This window comes from Chinchilla lanigera, unplaced genomic scaffold, assembly GCF_000276665.1.
Source record: "Chinchilla lanigera isolate Chin_1 unplaced genomic scaffold, ChiLan1.0 scaffold00001, whole genome shotgun sequence".
In the NCBI taxonomy this organism is placed as follows: Eukaryota; Metazoa; Chordata; class Mammalia; order Rodentia; family Chinchillidae; genus Chinchilla; species Chinchilla lanigera.
In genome coordinates, this window is record NW_004955402.1 from 43,985,408 (window position 1) to 43,991,630 (window position 6,223).

General features: G+C 43.4%; 1 pseudogene; it reads right to left on the minus strand.

The window, feature by feature from the left end:
• Positions 1 to 241: 241 nt before the first annotated feature.
• LOC102006522 lies at positions 242 to 2,875 on the minus strand (annotated as a pseudogene).
• Positions 2,876 to 6,223: the final 3,348 nt, after the last annotated feature.

A 6,223-nucleotide genomic window follows, 5' to 3' on the forward strand; every position in this document is an offset into this window, starting at 1 on the left:
GCCTAGACTACACAATGAGTTCAAGGTCAGCCTGAACTACAGAGAGAGACTCTGTCCCCCGCAAAATAAAAAAGTCAGCTCTGGCATCTCTCATGCTCCCAAGGGCCCAATTATTCAGCGCTGCTCATTCACCAAGGTAACTCAGGTTAGACAAAGTGTTTATTCATTTATCTTACAAAAACTTTTTTTTTTTAAAAAAAAACCCATTTGTTAACCTTTTTATGAGCCCCGTCCTATGGTTTCAAGCTACCAGGACACAGGCCCCCCCAGCACCCTTAATCTCCTCAGCTCTTCTGCTAAAGAATTCAGCTTTCATGATGACAGGCTGCTTCGGGAGCTTTCTCTTGCCAAGAACTTTGCAGTAGCCGGATACATCAGTGATGGGAGCTACTCCAGTCTTGTTTTTGGCAGCATTTACTCGTGTCTGCTCACTGACCAGTGTCCGCAGTTTATCCAGGTTGACAGCTGGGCAGAAGCTCTGGTTTCTCTTTAAGTGGTAATGCCGCATACCAGCCTTCAGAGTAAGCCGGTGATACTTGTCGAAGTTGATCCTGTGATGATGCGCGCCACCGGCGTTACCCCGGCGTCCTGGGTGCTTCCGGTGCTTGCAGATGTGGCCATGGCCGTGGCTCACACGGCCCTGAAGCTTCCGGGTCTTAGTCTGGATGGCATGTCAGCGGCTGAGCCGAAAGAGAAGTTCTGTGAAGTCTCCCGAGGTATTGAGCGTGGGGGCGGGCCTAAGACCTGTTTGTTTTTTAAGACAGGATCTCCCTGTGTAGGTCAAGCTGGCCTTAAATTCACTATTTAGTCCAGGCCTACCTTGAACTTACAGCAATCCTCCTGCCTCAGCCTCCTGAGTGCAGAAATAAATGGTGCACACCACTATGCCTGGCCTGTTTGTGGATTTTGTTAGGAATTGGAGGAAATCATGCTTTCTATTCATTTTTTTTCCACAAAAATGACAAAAATAAAACATATCCAAAATCTTCCTTTTCACAACCTGGTGCGGTGGCACACACCTGTAATCCCAGCACTGGGGAGGCTGAGGCAGGAGGATCATTGCAAGTTCTAGACCAGCCTGGGCTACAAAGTGAGCTCAGGGCCAGCCTGAACTGCATATTGAGACCCTGTCTCAAAAAAAAAAAAAAATCTTCCTTTTACAAACAAGACCAAACAAGTCATTAAGATTTCTTTTTTTTTGGACTGGGAGTTGAACTCCCGAACTTGTGCTTGCCAGGTAGGCGCTTGTACTGCTGAGCTATATCCCTGGCCCTAAACAAGTTATTAAGAAAAAGATGAGAAAATAGAAGTTCTCTGTATCTCAACAAGGTGTCAGAGGGTTTTTTCGTTTGTTTATTTTAAACTACTACGTGTGTGGAGATCATAAGGCATTTTCTTGTTTCTAACTGCTCTGTAAATGACCTGACCTTGGCATGTTATATGGATCCAACAAGGCCACATAGATTTTCTTAGACTGCGCAGCACTAGGTTTAAAAGTTAATAGCAAGAGAGGACAGTCACTAGACAGCCCTTCCGGAACTCTTAGATGACTGGAAACTGCTTGTGAATCTTGCTGAAAGGCAGCTTCTGACTCATTAGGGCTGGGGCAAGGCCTCAGATTCTGCCTTTGTAGCAAGTTTCCAGAAGGTGTAGAAGTTCTTGGTCTCCTGAGCAGCAAGGAGGTCGGCAGTAATTAGATCAGCCCAGATATGGAGTTGTTTGGCTCTAGAGGCAGAAATGGATAAGACAAACGCTGCCAAGATGGATGTGTTCTGTGTGTGCAGTTTTCTTTTCTTCAAGAATATCTGAGGAAGAAATTTCCCTCAAAGTCCCATGACACTGACAAATCTCTTTTATATTTGAAACGTTCATCTTTTTTTGTATTTTTGTCATTCAGTGTATTAATGGTGATTGCACTGGAGATTACCTAGTTGCCTTGAATTTCGGGGAAAATAAATGGATTCTATTCCTGAAGTAAGATCCAGTAAATTTTGGTCCAGCAGCTGTTTATATAAGTAAACTCCTCTGGCAATGAGCCTTTAGTGTAGGGAGGCTGAGTTCTGAGGCTAAGATGAAAGAAACTGCTGGCTGAAGAAACAATGGCCAAAGTCATTCCATTGTCCCTGCGGTGATAGTGAGTGTGGATGGAGATGCTCAGCAGGGCCTGAGAGCAACAGCCCTTGGGGGTAGTTATGACCCAGGCATCAAAGAAAGCTATCAGCCAGCTGCGGAGGAAAGTGATAGCCACAAGGAAAAACAAGGGTGGGGCCCTGTAGAGAGACAAAATGTACCCTCGCTTTCATCAGGAGTTAGGATCAGCTGGGTGAAGGACTGAGCCCTTGGCTGGAGCTCTGGAGGGTTCAGATTAGAGAGGTAGGGGTGTGTGTGTGTGTGTGTGTGTGTCCGTGCGTGTGCTCACGCTTGCTGAAGGGTGAGAACAGAAAAGAGAACCCCTTTTGCAGATTTTATAACAGCGACATCAAAATGCCTAAAGAAAAGACTGCGCACAGAGCCATTCTGGAAAACCAGGGCAAATCCTGCTTTCTGCTGTTATTATGGTAGAGCGCTTCCTCTCTGTTCTTCTGGACCAGCCTTTGTCCCTGTGTCCAGACACTAATTTTCCTGGTTGGACACTCTGAGTTCCAGGGAGGTAACGGGATGAATAACTGGAGGCTTAGGGAGAGATGACTATTGCCTCATTTTCAAAACTGCAAGGTCTGGCTGCCCGGGAGAGTCCTGCAGTTGGAAACAGAAGCTTACAGTTCTGAAGTTTCTGGAAACCAAACCATACTGGGAACATCCGTGGAGCTGCTGCCTTCCTGGAGCCCACCTGAGAGCTCTCTAATGGTGAAAGCTGCTGAAGGCCCACGGCCATTCTTACTGCAGCAGCTGCAGACAGGGCCTGGGAAATCATTTAAAAAAAAAAAAACAACAAAACCTGCTGCTTTTGAAGTCTGAGTTGAAAGGAGAGAGGAAGAAGTTGAGAAAAGCAGGAACTATTAGAGGAGGTGACTCACAGAGGAGGAAACTCAGGTTTAAATGCCTTCCACACAGAATTATCAGTTCCACTGTTTTTGCTTCTGCTACCTGATAGCCTCACATAGAGATTCTGAACATTATCTTTTTAAAATGCAGCCCCCTCTGGGAACAGTAATAAGCCATCAGTCATTCACACGTTCTGAATTGGTTGAATTTGGCAAGTGAGAATGAGAATAAGGAACATTTAGAAAGTAAGTAATCAGTCCAAGCCTTCTTTTCACACAAGAGGAAAGTGGCCCAGACGGGAGCTTTGTGCTGGAGATCACACAGAGGCAAATGGCATAATTAGGCTGCAGCCACTGCTCACCCGGTCTCCCGTGTGCTAAGACCATTCCTGTTCCCCTAGTGCTGATCAGGACCGACTTATTTGACTCAGTCATTGGGTTAAGCATCTCCTGCATGCCAAGTATAGGAGCAAAGACCTGGAGGTGCCATGAATGTGACCTTCCCCTCAAAGAGTTTATAGTCCAGTTGGGGAGAATGGCAAATGAATTCAGAATCAAGTACTTACCCCTAGCAAATGAAGCAAGTACAACTTTTGTATGTGATGAAGACAGAAACAAGGAACAGAAATCAATTAGAGGGGGAATTATTTCAGAGGGATACTGAGGGGTATTTTAGATGGGATCTGGAGGATGAGAGGGGTCAACATTTCCATGCTCTGAGGAACATCAAATAAGTGCAAAAGTTTGAGGACGAAAGCTACATGCTGTCCAGTAACTGGTCAAGGTACCTGGATATTGGACTTCAGAGATCTGCATTCAAACCCTGGGTCTACCACTTCCCAGCTGTGCTGTCTGTACATCTGAACCCTGAGATTCTGAGGTCCTGTGATATAGTCTTTAGATATTTTGTTTTCATCTAATCACCCTGGAGATTAGAATTAATGAGTTTAAATTTTGCGTACATTTGTCAATTGTAAGAACTATAAAAATGTCTTCTACTCTCAGACTGACTTTCTGAAATCTAATACACATTACTACCTTTGTGACTTCCTTTTCAAGATCTTGATGCGGTTGCCAATTATACTGTGTATCTTTATTTCATTGCCCCATTGCTTGGTAGTATTACCAGGTTTGGGGTAGTGGAATCTCTTTCTGGAGGTGGTTTTTAAGTTCTTTCTGTCCTGACCAAAGAATTGGTCAGAGCAAGCACTAAAGGTAGCAAGGTTTTACATTTATTAAAGATGGGAAAAGGAACAGGCTCTGCAGAGAGTTTGGTCAAGTAAAAGTAGTCCACAGGATGAGAGTAGGCTACCACAAAGGGACATAGTAGCCCTGAGCACAAGGCCAACCGTCCTTTTTATATTTCCCACTCCTGAGGGTGGCCTCAGGTCCCATTTGTCCTATCAAAATCCTGATCGATTCTCCAGAAGGCCAAAAGCAGGGCTGTGAGCACTGTTGTGCATAGGTTTCCTGGGATTTTGTAATTAACAGGTCATGCCTACTTTACCAGTCAGTCTTTTTCGTACCCTAATCTCCTGCCTCAATAATACTCAAAAAGGTATCAATTTACCTCTGATTTTAATAGCACATTTTTGTTCCATTTATTTATTAGTTTGCTTCTGTCTTTTGAGACAGGGTCTTGCTATGTAGTCCAGGCTGGCCTCAACTCAATATATAGCCCAGGCTGAACTCCGACTCTAGATAATCTGCTTCTGTAGCTTCCCAAGAGCTGGGATTACAGCCACGCACCACCACACCCAGCTGTTTTATATCTTAAATTCCTGTGGCCCTAACAAATGTTGTACTCTGAGAATTTGTTAATCTGCCATGGAGAGATCAAATGAAATGAGTACCATTTAGAGATTGATGGAAAAGTTCAAACCAAAATGTATTTTATTATTCATTTGTTTCCTTGTGGGTCCTATTAGGATGGCTCCTACCCCAATCCAGTCTTTCTTACCTATGTATTTATTTATTTGAACCTTGAACTGACACGGAGAGAAGTATGATAAATTTTCAAATTGAACACATCCACCCAAATATCACCCAGGTCAAAAAATGAATATTATCAATACCCTCAAAGCCTACCTATGACCTTTAGTTACTAGTTTTTCTAGAGGGAATGACTTCGAACTTTGAATGAAACAATGCAGCATGTACCCTTGTAACTAGCTTACTTTTGTCTACGGTGCCTGCCATATTCATTTAGATTGGTACTTGTGGTTGTAGATCACTTAGTGCAGTTGCCATATAGTATTTTATTGTGGGAACAGATTGTGATTTATTTATTCATTCCACATCTATCCATTTAGATAGCTTCTTGTTTGGGATCCCTACAAATGGTACTGCTATGAACATTCTTGTACGTCTCTGTTGGCAAACAGGCATGTTCCTTTTTATTTCATGTATACCTGGAAGAAAAATTTCTTGGCCCACATACTTTTGAATTTTCTTTGCTTATTTTTTCTTTTTTTTTTTTTGGGACAGGGTCCCTCTATGTAGTTGAGGTTCTCCTCGAATTCATTATGTAGCCCAGACTGGATCCTCCTGCTTCAGCCTCCCAAGTGCCGGGATTACAGGTGTGTGCCACCATGCCTGACTTATTTGCAAGTTCTTTAAGCAGTTAAATACATTTTAAAAGATTTAAAGGTTGTAAAAGAGCTGTCCACCAATCACTTCAATCCTCTCCCCTCCCCCTCCTGCTCCTTCTTCCCCTTCCTCCCCTTCCCCTTTTTCAAACTGGAGATTAAACCCAGGATCTTCACACTGAATTACATTCCCAGCACTTTACTTTTTTTTTTTTTTCTTTAGAGATATGGTCTCTTTAAGTTACTAAATTGCCCAGGAAGACTGTTAGGAGGATGAAAGTCAGAGCCCAGCCTGGGTAATTCAAACATTGAATCACTGTCCTAATACCACTAAAAAAATCACCTCTGTGCATCACAGTTAATACCATACTTTTATATCTACTCTCTCACTGCTTACTCCTCTCCCAAACTAAGGAGATAGGTGTAGAGTTAAGACAGTCATCTAGCAGGTGAAATAACTGGGGGCTAGGAAAGTAAATCCTTTGCTTAAGAACATACTGAGGTTTAAGTAGCTGAGTTGGAGTGAATCTGGATTTTTTTTTTTTTTTCCGGGACCAGGAATTGAACTCACGATCTTGCGCTTGCCAGGCAGGCACTGTGCTGCTGAGCTAAATCCCCAGCCCCTTGAATCTGGATTTTGGATTCTAAAAC